The sequence below is a fragment of the Pseudonaja textilis genome, chromosome 3 (genome assembly GCF_049901715.1).
Source record: "Pseudonaja textilis isolate UNSWEBS1 chromosome 3, rPseTex1.2, whole genome shotgun sequence".
Taxonomy (NCBI): domain Eukaryota; kingdom Metazoa; phylum Chordata; class Lepidosauria; order Squamata; family Elapidae; genus Pseudonaja; species Pseudonaja textilis.
Genome location: NC_141992.1, coordinates 186233231 through 186246974, shown reverse-complemented (window position 1 = coordinate 186246974; position 13744 = coordinate 186233231). Strand labels below are relative to the sequence as shown.

Below are 13744 nucleotides of genomic sequence, written 5' to 3'. Positions count from 1 at the left end.
GGCACCAGTATGGGATTCCAGAAATAAATAATGCTAGACTAACTGCATCCCCCTTTTTTAAATAAGAATTATTATTTTAATAGATAAGGGAAATGTTATAGAGATAGTACATCTGGACATTTAAAAGTCTTTGCAAATTCTCCCACGATATTCTCTGTAATAAAAAAGCACAATAGGTGCTAGAACAGGAGTATCCAATCTGTTAAGACCTGTGGACTTCAATTCCCAGAGTTCCCCACCCAAAAAGTGACTTATGACTGTTTTTCAGTTACAACCTTTGTAGTACCCCCATGATCAAACTATAAAAATTCAGACGCTTAGCAACTGATTCATACTTATGACCATTGCAGTATGTTCTGACCCAAACCATTTTCCAATAAAACAAACAATAGCCAAAGGGAACAAAAATCTTTTAATGAGTCTTACGAATCCCTGGTTAAAAGGCTGCTGCAAACTAATTAACTTTGATAAGCACAAACCTCACCAAAACTGTGCAAGACTGCCATGAATCACAGATAAGAAATACTTCACAACACAAGAGTCTTCAAATACCAACTAAGATATTGAAATGTCCATGAGGCTGGAGTTTCAAAACGTTTTTGCTTCCTACAAAGAACGTCTGATTCACAGCTGGCTTTTATCTTCTTGAAGGAGGGGCCATTACCTTGCAGCCTTACTCCCGAGTTGCCCATGCTACTGCAGCTGCTCTTTCCTACGAGCAGCCCTGCGCACATGCGCACTTGGCACAGGCTCCTCGGGAACCTCCTCATTGCTGCTGCCAGCCCCCACAATCTCTGAAGGCAGCAGTCCACTCCCTAATGGTCCTGGCCCCTCATCTGAGTCCTCGCTCTCCTCAGCCGTCCGCATCTGCTGCCAAGTAATCACAACACAGTGTCCTGGGGTCACATGACCCCCTTTTGTGACCTTCTGACAAGCAAAGTCAAAGGGGAAGCTGGTTTCACTTAACAACCGTGTTACTAACTTACCAACTGCAGTGATTCACTTAACAACTGAGGCTAGAAAGCTTGTATAAAATGGGGCAAAACTCCCTCAACAAATTTCTCACTTAACAGCAGAAATTTGGGGCTCAATTGTGGTTGTACATTGAGGACTACCTGTAATGCAATTTCATTTAATAATATTATAATGAATTCCAATGTCTTTACTGATTGAGGGCCTCTATTAGCAAGGAAAGAGTTGCAGTGCCAAAGTGGTTGTGAATAATTGATACAGTATTTACAAAACAAATACTAAATCCAGCAACAACTAATGAAGGTTAAAAAGCAGAAACAGGTAGGACTTCATTGTGGCGATGTTTTTGAGGGTCTCTTTACCTATAACTTTTGTATGTACTAAAATAATGATGATGATGATGACCTGGCCATCGAAACTAAGCGATTATGGATGAAACATGTAACAGTGATACCCATTATCATCAGAGCACTTAGTACCGTGTCAAAGAATTTTGCAAAATACATCAAGAAGTTGCAGCCTCCTGCTGTAGCGCCAGCGGAGCTGCAAAAAGACTGCGCTATTCGGAACAACATACATTTTAAAAAGATACTTGGTTGATACCTAGGATGCTGGCAGCAACCCGTATCAACCATCAGTGCCAGTCAATGATATTTGTGACACATTTTAAAATGTTCAGTTGACTGAATTCCGTGTTTAACGAATAAACATATACGAAGTCCCCTGTGCATCATGCCCGGCCACATACATTGGACAGACCAATAGAAGAATAAGTACCCGCCTGGATGAACACAAAAATGCAGTCAAAAAGCTGGAATACACTTCCTCACTAGTCCAACACATGGAAGACACAGGTCATAGCATCAACTTCAATGGCACCAAAACCCTAGCCACTATAGAAAACCCCAGCCACAGAATCATCAGAGAAGCCATAGAGATTGAAAAAAGACCAGAAAGCATGAACAGAAGACATGATTCCACCAGACTGTCAATCATTTGGAAGCCTGCACTCACAAACAAAAAAATCTCCACACCACAAGCCAGGCAAACACCTGGACACAGACAGATCCCCCCTGATACCTCCAGCTCAAACACACCCCAACCAGGCACCCAGATGAAACCTAGCTTCCTAACTAATGATAGCCGTCCATTTACCCGGAGCCAAGCTGCACTAAAGGCCTCCAATAAAGTAACACAATGTTGCCAGCCAATCAAGATACAAAAAGAGCCAAAAAACAGACAGGAGATATTAGAAACGCCAATCAAGCAGAACACAGCGAACTCCACGACCAATAAACACAGACCAAGACTCCCAACCAATCAGGGTGAAGAAAAAAACCATTCTGGAACAGCAATAGGCTGCCCCAAATTTAAATCTGAAACCACTATAAAAGCCGGACTCACAGATGAACACTATACAGAAGCCTGACGATGGCAGATGAGATTCTGCCGAAACGTTGCTACAACTTTAAAAGCACAACTACAATGACGTGGGAAAATACCCGAACAAAGCTGAATGCCATACATGGGTGCTTTGACTTATCAGAGTCATGATTTATGATGAAAATTCCACGGTCCAAGTCAAGGACTACCTCTAATTCTAATTTGTCTTCTAAGGAAAAAAATATTTTGTGATTGGCCCTAATATCATGACAGCCATTTTAAGGAGGGTTTCTGGAACTCCTTCTCAAAATTCCAAATGTATCATTATCCTAGAATAGTGATCGTCGTCACGTGCCTGCAGCCATAATGCAATGCATGCACGATTCTGTGCCCCTATGCATGGGTGCGTGACCCCTCCATGCTCCCCTGTGCATGTGTGCATGCCCCCCGCACACCTCTGCGCATGTGCATGCGTCTCCCACGTGCGCCCCACCCCACGCGCATGCGCAGCAGATATCCAACAATCAGCTGGTTGGCGGGAGGCACGCGCGTATGCGCAGTGAACCTGATCTGGGGCGAGGGCTCATGTGCCATCAGAGATGGCTCTGCATGCTACTTCTGGCACATGTGCCATAGGTTCGCTATCTAGAACAACCTGTGGACTCATGGCTGGCTCAGGAATTCTGGGAGTTGAAGTCCACAGGTCGTACAGTAGCCATAGTTGGCCAACCCTGGCCTAGAAAGATGCCTCCCTCTGGTCTGAGTAGCAACCATTCACCGGGATATTAAGCAGTACTATTTTTCAAACTTAATTCCAGGCATTCAACTAGAAATGGATTTTTTTTGGCATGCAGAGCACACCTCTGTTGAACTTTTATTATTTTGATAACAAAGCTTTGAACTGCCAAAATGAGGATTCTGCAGCTAATTTAACGAGGTGTCACAATTCTTGTAGTACCACAATGTTGCTGAATGAGAGATTAAGGTGTCTGAAGAGCATAGCTTGTTCTCAGTGTGATCTGCTGGTGGTTAAGGCCTTGTTTCCCCTCCTGGTTTTTTTCTCTGCTTCAAAGAGAGCAGAAAATCTATATATATTAAAACAGGTGAATGTGTGTGTTCCACCATAACTCTGGAACGCCTTGAGCAATTTCAACCAAACTTGGTACACATGACTTACTCTCTGGAGACAGATACTATGGGAGTAAGACAACCCTAACACCCCTAGGGGAGGGGGGGTTGCGCCTTAAAATGGCTTCTACTGTACAGGACAGTGGACTTGCCATGGTAACAGCTTCACGGGACTCCAGTACTCCACAAGGGGGCTCCCTCTCTGAACTCCAAGGAAACGTCAGGTGATTGGCCATGTGCAATCAAAAAAATGAAACACTAGCATAGACAAGAAAACCCCGAGAGGAATAGACGACTTATGATGCTGCATTGGAGACACTACAACAGTGTAAGTCCCGACTACATGATTTTCCTGTCTAATACATGATTGGGATAAATACCCGGGCAAACGCCAGGTTATCACCTAGTTTAAAATAAAATGCAAATCACCCACAAACTGGTTTGTTCAGCAAGGTGCCTCATTTTAGCGGGAAGAGGGTCTTGTTTTAATAATTGGCCAGAAAGGGACTGAATGCAGCCCCCTCACTCAGCAAACAGCAGCCCCTGAAGATAAAAACAGTAAACGTTTGAGAATGCAGACTGCTGACCTTAAAACAAGAAATCAATTCACTTTCTCAGCTCACTTAACTGCCCTGGGGTTTCTTTTCACACTCTGGAATCACGGCAGTGCACCGTGTGTGTATACACACACACACACACACATATATCATCCTTGCTCTGTTTGAAAGGGAATGTTGGCGGATTTTCACACAATGATCTCTCCTCGAAGCAGACCAGCAGCCTATAAGCTGTGGTTAATGGGCTTACACATTTGCTAAAAAGCAAACCATTAATAAAAGCAGGAGGGAAAAAGTTACCGAGAGTCTGCCATGAACTGGGCTGCTGCAGAGACCCATTTGTTAAGAATCTGCTTTTAAATAATCTCAGAAAGGGATTAATGATGAGAGAGCTACCAGTTCCAGATGCCTACAAAGCTTAGAGATAGGCTGTCAAAAGCCATACATACTGTTTATCAATTCAAAGAGTTCAAACCTCTGCATAACATTCAAAGAAATTGGGATGGCACAGTTTTGTTCAGGGGTGGGCTTCGAAGATTTCAACAACCAGTTCTCTGCCCGGTTGCTGGATGGGCGTGGCCCAGCCGGCCTCCTGCACCACAGCGGGGGGGTGGAGGAGTTTTCGCCCTCCCTGGGATCCAGAGGTTTTCCTTGAGCCTTTGGAGGGCAAAAATGGCCTTCTCCGGGCTGCGGAGGCCAGAAACAGGCCCATTTCTGGCTTCCGAAGGCTCTGGGATACCAGTTTTTTTTGCACTCCCCAGGCTCCACGCGGGCTCTGTACTCACCTGGCATCCAAAACGGGCCACGTGGGGACTCCTGGGAGAGGCGGGGTGGACTTTACGGGTTCGCCGAACTGGGTAGAACCTTAGCTAGAGGATCGCCCAAACCTGTGCGAACCCATAGCCAGCCCACCCCTGGTTTTGTTGCTTGAGAAGACTTGCAGTCTTTCAGTCGTTTGTTTAGTGACCATTCAAAGTTACAATGGCACTGAAAAAAACCGACTTTATGACGGGTTCCCTTACAACCCTTACAGGATCCTCATAGTCACATGATAAAAAATTTGGGTGCTTGGCAACCAGGATGTATGACAACTCTAAAAGACCAGAGAAGTATTTTTGTCAGAACCCTGACCATGTATTTACGAGGGCGTAGCATCCCTGGGGTCATGCGATCACCATTTGCAAGCTTCCCAGTGGTTTCTGACAGGCAAACTCAAGGGGTGGGGGGTGAGAGATTTGCTTTAGAACGGTATGATTCACTTTATAACTGCAGTCATTTGGTTAACCACCTTGGCAAAAAAGATCATAAAACTGGGCATGACTTGCTTAACAACTGACTTGCTTAGCAATGGAAAATCTGGTCCCTCATTGTGGTCGTAAGTTGAGGACTACATTTATGGGAGGTTTTTTTTCACCCATCGGTAGGGCACCAGATGGCTAAAAGCTGTCTTGCTATCCAATGGACAGGAGGGAGTTACACTCTGCACCATTGATAAATGGTGCTTTATCAATGTAAGAAAAGATGTTGAGACTCTACAACAGGGCTGTCAAACTCGAGGCTCGCGGCCCGGATGCATCGTGTGCTGGCCCCACCCCACCCAGTTTAGTGAAAAAAAGTCCCGGTATGTCATGTGATGATGCTGTGATGACACAAGTTTGACAACCCTGCTCTACAGGGAATGCAGAGAAGAGCAACAAAGATAATTAAGGTACCGGAGGCCAAAATATATGAAGAACAGTTGCTGGAACTGGGTATGTCTAGTCTGATGAAAAGAAGGAGAGGTGACATGACAGCAGTGTTCCAGTATCTCAGGGGCTGCCACAAAGAAGAGGGAGTCAAACTATTCTCCAAAGCACCTGAGGGCAGGACAAGAAGCAACGGGTGGAAACTAATCGAGGAGAGAAGCAACCTAGAACTAAGGAGAAACTACCTGACAGTTAGAACAATTAATCGGTGGAACAACTTGCCTCCAGAAGTTGCAAATGCTCCAACACTGGAAGTTTCTAAGAAGAGACTGGACAACCATTTCTCTGAAATGGCAAAAGATTTCTTGCCTGAACAAGGAATTGGACTAGAAGACCTCCGAAGTCCCTTCCAATTCTGTTATTCTGTTATGTTCAGGTACAACCTTGGTTTCACTTCCATGCACTGTGCCTAATTACATTAAATTAAGGTCTTAAGAGTATTTCTCATCCCTGTTAAGCTCTCTGTTGCCTACTTAAAGTCATTCTTTTCCGAACACCCTTCTGAAGAGTGTCTTTGCTACAACTTGGAAACGAATGGTGTGAAAGGAATCCCAGCAACTACTTCCCAGCCAACATTTTCAAAGTACGCTAACAGTGGAGATCTCTTTATTGCCTTTCCAACTGCTTTCCTACGTACCAGCGGCTTGGCAGTTATTTGCACTGGTAATGGAGAAGTTTGCAACTGTTGGTTTGCACAACAGGCTCCTAATGCTGTACTTTCAGGATGTTTTCTTCTTCTCTAGAGAAGGCTGAGGCTTTTTACACCAGAGAAAACCTGAGAAGCTGGAAACTGGCCCCTACTATACACTTCCGCTGCATGTCCCCTAAAGCCATGAGGTCTTCTTCACGGAGCCCCCAAGATCACAGATCTTCAAATAACGGCAGTGCAATTTCCCACGTTAAAAAAGAAAGCAGTTAGTTACTACTTTGTATAAGCCTTTAACAGGTTTTAACTTGAGAAACAAGGTGTGAAATAGCCCAAGCTAGCAGTCTTTTTTCAGCCTGGAACACTCACTTGGACATGAGCCTTTGCAGGAAGCAACTTTGTTCGGTCTGATTGGTTTAACCTCTGAAGCTCTCTGTTGACTTTGTGCTCCGTTTGGCCTTGTACAGCTAATTTGGCAATTTAGTCATTGGCAGCACTTCAAGGGAGATAAAGGTGGGTGCTTATCAACCTTATCCCGAAAAGACTGTGGCAGACTTCTTTCTGTTGGACTATTCACAAACTATACATTATGGGCTGTGAATGAATATAATTCACACCCATTGAAATAAAAAGAGGGGTTTGGGGACTAAGCACGTGACTGTTACTGTCTCAGGAAGCCTTGGTCAGAACAGTGTATCAGTCAACATGTTCTCATGACAAGTCTTCTCATCTCTCTGGCTTCCCCTGCCTCATCTGCCACAACTAGGCAGGTGGGTAATAATCCTGAGGAACACAATTTGCAGGAAGTATGGGAATACGGAGGTGAGGAAAACATTCGTTCCTGTGTAACCATGTGCAACCTGCTTGTTTGATCTATTTTTTCCAGGCTCGCTAACAAAAATTGCTGAGATGCCACCTTTTGAAACCTCGCTTTTTTGTTTTTTTTACAAATGATCTGTTCAACTGCCCTAAATAGGGAAGAGGAAACTTTTTAGAAACCTGAAACTAATTTTCAGCTAGCTTATGTGGGTCAGCCTTTCTACCGAGTCAAGGGGCAAAGAACTCTGTTTTTAAGTGGGATCAGAGCCCGTAGGCACATCCGTTACTGCTTAGTTATATTCATGAGACCTGATTTAACCACGTGTCCCCTGCTGTGTTTCCAATTTGGAACATCTCGTTTCGTAGCTGCAGTTTGCATTGAGTTTCAGGCAGATGGCAGGCCCTCTCTGCTCAAAGTAAGGCTGGGCTAATTTGGAACTATTTGCTGCCTCTGAATTACTTTTGGTAATGAAATATGGAGGCAAAATAGTTGATTTAATATCTTATTATGGTAGTTAATGGTATTTTTATGTCACACACAAACTGGATTAATGTCTTGAAATGCATGTTATTTAGGAGAAAAGGCAAATGGTGAGAACATCCTTGACATTTGATCTTTCAAAAGTTTTTGAGGATATCTCCCGATCATCTGATCTTAAGAATTCTCCTACAGTTCACAATCAATTTTACTGCTTGATTTATGTGTGTGAGCTAGCCCTAGTATAAGATACACTTAGGATTTATGTGATTATAAATTTGCTCATTTTTTTTGCCCACTCAGCCTTGTATGGTGCATCCTCTACATCTCCTCCCTCTGTGTGTGTGGGGGGGTGTGGGGGTGTAAGAGAGTGGGGGGAAGGCCCTATAGAAATGGCTCTTCCTTCTAATTTAAAAGATGCATTAATACACACAATATATATATGATAGAGAGATAGACTGATAAAGATAGAGATAGATAGAGAGATAGAGAGAGAGAGAGAGAGAGAGAGAAAGTATTTGGACATTTTTATGCAATTACTACCTTCTCAGGTCATTTCACTTATTTTCCAAAAAGATGGGGAAGAACGGCACTTTGGACATGAGGATTCTGACTAGGCAACTGTCAGAGCAAAAGAGCCCTCCCCTATTCCTCTCCCCCCAGTGCTAATTAAATCACCAAGATCCTTGAAAACAAACAAAAAGTGTGAACCTTCATGCCCTATATATCACTGCTTATTGGCTGTGTTAATATTCTAAGGTATCACAGACCTAGTTAAACATCAATAGGCATCTTAAAAGCATGAAAGTTCTGCTGGCCCTCTCTGATAAGCATACAAGAACCTCTTAGACAGGTGAATGACTGTAGTCTTTCTCAAACATTTCTATGATGGCATATCTAACTGTCTGTTTATTCCATCCACCCACCAGTAGTGGGTTCCTACCTTGGTTGCTACCGGTTTGATGGGTGATTGCATGCATGCCCCTAATGCGCATGCGCCCCTAACGCACCAATCAACTAAGGATGAAGAAACAAAAAGCTCCCGCCCGCCCATGCGCTTGTCGCTTCTTTTATCCTCTCAGCTGATCATCAGAAGAACTGGTTTGGCAGAACCAGTAGTGTTTTTTACTACCAGTTCGGCCAAACCAGTAGCTATTTTTTACAACCGGTTTGGCTGAACCGGGCCAAACCGTTAGCATACCACCAATGCTTCCCACCCATCCATCTAATTGATATGGCTTCTCATCTTGCAAAACAAGAGATTGTAACTTTAGCTACCCAGGTTAAAATTAAACAAGAAGTTAAAACAATCAATCCATGCCTAAAATCACCATAATGATTAACAATGAAAACACAGAAAAACTGAACTGAGTTAAAAAACAGATGAAGGGATATTAGCAATTGTGGAGCCATCTCACTAGCTCACATTTACATCCCTGGATTGCACATGTGTACGTTACACAGCCTGTCCTTCAGGAAGCCCATTCTTTTTCATTAAACAAGACCCGAAACCATGTTTGATCGTGTGAAGGGCCATTTTGTCCCCTTCTCCTTCCTCACCAACAATCCTTTGATGGAACCAACCAAAGCAGAAATCCGAGACCTCTCTAGACCTCTCTTTAGCTATGCAGCAATCGATAGGGAAGGGTTTCCCTCTCTATAAGACAGTCATGGATGTGACCTTGAGAGGAAAATAAATCAGACATTATTACAGCTAAACAAAAAGGATGGAAGCATTACTTAGATCCTGGAAAGGAAAATAGCACCAAGAAGAGACTGACTCCTTCCTCACTTGCTTTCTTGGATTGCAAGATTCTGTGGCTGATCTGATCTAAATTGAGTTCTGGTCTTCCTAAGGAGTTTGATTCCTGATCTGGCCTATCTTGTAGGGTTGACACTCTCAAAATACAAAGCCAGAACAGAGATGCTCAACTTTTTGCAAGCTGAAGACACACACTATATTAAGGGTGACACGCTTGGGATTGAACCCATCAAAGCGAAAGGTGCCAAGACTGTTTAATTATAATTACGGTGATTATCATGATTCCCACTTAATTATGTTTTTCTGCTAATGACATCCAAAACCATCTGGCAGTAATCTTTGGGGTGGTCTAGGGACCAACCTCAAATTTGTAAAGGGAGAGAAGCCTCAAAGCTCCCATCTGAACATTCCTGAGGAAGAAAAGGGGACATTCAAAATGGATAAAAAAAAGTAATTATTCTTCATAAAGTTCCCAAATATCTGTGTTATTTGCTACTATGGTATAGGATGTACTGATGGCAGTACATCCTATACCAGTGGTGGCAAACCTTTTTCGGCTCCCTTGCTGATAATTGCGCATGCGCTCGTGTGCCAGCACCCAGAAGGCAATGCGTGCTGCCCCCCCCCACACCCCGTGCGCATGCAACTCTGCGCATGCGCACGTGATCACTCCGTGTGCCATCCATCTGTGCATGCGCCTGTGACCCCCAGCGTCTGCTGTACATCTCTGCATGAGCGTGTGTCTCCCATGCATGCGCGCCAGATACCTGACAATCAGCTGTTGGGCAGCGGTGGTTCGTGTGCATGCGCAGTGGGGCTCTTCCGGGCGAGCTCTCACATGCTGGGGGAATGTCTCTGCGTGCCACTTCCAGCATGCATGGCATAGGTTTGCCAACACGGTTGTATACCATAGTATACCAAACTGAATGGTTTTACGAATGGAGTTGAGATGTTCACAATGGGTAACAAAATCGAGTAAATTACTACTAAATCTGGATTGAAGAACTGTGGACAATCACTAGGTGACAGCAAGAAGATACTGAAAATATTAGCTCTTTTGCTTCCATCTACGATGATCCAGACTTTGCAGTCCAGTTCTTACAGTCCTAATCAATAGCTACCGTATTAGTTAGGATGGCAATATCTCGGGTGACAAAAGTGTATTCATCTCAATTTTAATTGCTTGGTTAGAAACAGCTATAACGTGAGTGTATGGTAACGGGTGCTTGGGCCTTTCTGTAGCTTCTGAGTAGCATCTGGTTAGCCAGTATAAGACCCTAATTCTGAAAGATCAGAGAATCAAATAATTAGAGGAGTCGTTCAGACCAACCCTATTCCATGAAGGAATCCAAACCTCCTATAACTGAAGAATTCTGGGATGAAAAAAGAACATGCATTGGTCTTTTTCGTGGGCATCTCTTCGAGTATCTGAAGAGTGTGGCATTTCCCATTTCCCTTGCTCTTCTCCAACATCAACTTTCTCATTTTTCTCAGTCTCTGATCTAATAAGTTTCCTGTCTCTAATCTCTAAACTTCTTTCAGTTTAAAGTACCAGAACACAATACTTGACATATTGTCTGCCCAACACAGACGAAAATAGAACTATCATTTCACATAGACCCAAAAGATCTGTTTTTATATCCACAGGCTATACCAATGCTAGGCCTGAATAGCTGTTTATGTCACTATACATTTTTTAAACATCACTCAACATCTTTTTCATTTGCTGATGTAGATCCTGTTCTTTAAGCTGCTTATGGTTTATCTGGTTCTCTTAAAAGACCCTTGAAACTGCACCGAAGCTGATTTTTACAAAAGCAGGTACAAGATTTCAAGTAAATAATTAAAAATGAGCAAACTTATCTACACTGTGTTCTTGCTCCATCTTTTTAGCCGCAGGCGGTAACACAGAGAAGGAACAGGGTAAAAATATATTACATATCACTTTTACTGTAATTATATAAGGATAGTTATACACTTATTTCTAATTGCTTCCTTCCTTATTCATTGTGAATAACAAAACATCCTGAAGTACTTACGTCAAAGATTCTTTAAAATTAAAAAAAAAAAGCTTGAAAAGCAGCTAAAATTTTTATTAAGTTATATCCCACCGTAATGAGATTAAAATGGGAAAATGTTTGAAAAGGTTAAAAAGAAAAGGGGTGTACAAAAGGGTGTTGAGTAGCTATTTATTTTCAACAAATAGAAAATTCAGGAGCTGACAATCAATTCCTAACAGTGCTAAAGTCACTCCTGAATCTAGAACCATCTGAGATTATGAAAAACACATGTCTGGAAGGTACTAAGATGGAGAGATCACAATGGGTTGGGGATTATGGGGTTGGGGAATACTACTTGAGCACCCTGAATTGGAAAAGGTTGGAACCTGAATTACAGAATGAACGAAAGGGGTTTGGGGATCAATTAGTCCAACCCTTGGTTAGTATAGAAAACGGTGACATCCAGATTCACTCTTTTGAAAACTCCCAATCCTAGACATGTGGGATATTGTCCATGGCTCAGCTGGCATAATCTGCAGCATGACTTGCTTTTAATTGCAATCTACTGGTCTTCCTCTAGCTATCGTTTTCCACAAATAGATCCATCTCTCTTTTGCCCCTTGTGTTGACTGCAATCACATACTGTTGGTCATCTGTTTTTTAAACCTGCCCAGCCCCTTTATCTATTCTTCATAAAGCATGGTTTCCGGATCTCTTTTCATCCAAACTCTTCCTCTGAACCCATTCACACATCTCCACACTTCCTAGGTGCAGAACTGGACACAACACTCCAAGGGTGACCAAATCAACAGAGTCACGTTGACAGTATTACTTCTCATGAGTCAGGTGTAACCCTTCTCTTCATTGTAGCCTAAGAACTCACTGGCCTTCTGGCTCCTAGTTTCCTTATGTTCATCTAAATCGGGGGTCTTCAAACTTGACAGCTTTAAGACTTATGAACTTCAACTCCCACAATTCCTCCTCCAGTCATGTTAAGCTCGGGAATTCTGGGAGTTGAAGTCCACAAGTCTTAAACTTGCCAAGTTTGAAAACCCTTGATCTAAATCCTTCTCACAACCAAACCCCAAGCCACTCTTCCCAGTCCGTATTTGTATGTTTAATTACGTCCTCTAAGATAGTAGCTATTTCCCTTAGCTTGTTGAGGTCATCTTCAAGCGCCATAAACATTCCTTCTGCTCTATCCTCTGGGTCAGTGTTTCTCAACCTTTGCAACTTTAAAATGTGTGAACTTCGAGTCCCAGAATTCCCCAGCCAGCTTATTCTGGAGAATTCTGAGAGTTGAAGTCCACACATTTTAAAGTTGCAAAGGTTGAGAAACTCTCTAGGTTCTTTATGAAGAGGCTGAATAAAACTAGAATCACTTGATATAGAATCACTGAATAAAACTAGAATCACTTGATAAGGCAACATATAGATTTAATAAAATAAAATAAAATAAAATAAAGTAGTAAAATAAAACCAAACAAGATGCCAATATTGGAGAGATGGGAGATGCTACGGTACAAGATATTTCTCTTCAGGACAATGTACAACCAGTTCAGTGAAATACAGATTACTACTATATAAAGCATTGTAAAAATTACATGGCTGGACTACATCTTACCACATATATATGACTAGCTCGATATATGACCCGTGCTTCGCTGCGAAACTATGTGGCTGGGCTTAGGTTTTAGGGAGGAAAATAAGGGAAAAAATTCTGCCTCTGCCTACCAGCATCCATCAGTATTCATAAGGCTAGTGTTCTGTCAGTGTGTGAGAGTTGAGGGCTGTTTGGAAACTGAAAGAGTATTTGCTGTGGGAGCAAGGAAGAGACAGCAAGGAGGCTAGGCATGGCTTAGTTCAACTGCTCTGTACTAAAGCTACTTGGTGTTATGAAACTAAAACTGAAACTCCTCTCCTCTGCTTGTGTTTTGCATTTGGAACAGTTCAGGTGGGGAGGGGGAGTAGAACTCCTTAGCATCAGACCGTGTTAATAATAATATACGAAATATTAATGGTCTGATGGTCCTTTCGAAAAATCCTTTCTTAGTGAGCACCTAGAAGCCAAGAGGAACATACATGCCAAATTTCAAGCTTGTAGGCTTTCCGGTTCTGGAGATTTTGTGATGATGCATGAGTGGTATTTCACTTTTACATATATAGATTTAAAGTTAGATCCACAAATTGCATCAGTCTGTTTGCTAACTCATGACCATTGACTAAACCAAGATTGGTTGCCTGCACATGCTAA

At 42.7% G+C, this 13744-nt stretch overlaps 1 protein-coding gene across 1 annotated transcript in view; it reads right to left on the bottom strand.

Moving 5' to 3' along the window:
* ZHX2 (zinc fingers and homeoboxes 2) overlaps window positions 1–13744 on the bottom strand; it is a 59628-nt gene that overhangs the window by 43169 nt on the left and 2715 nt on the right. The gene's annotated exons all lie outside the window — the stretch shown is intronic.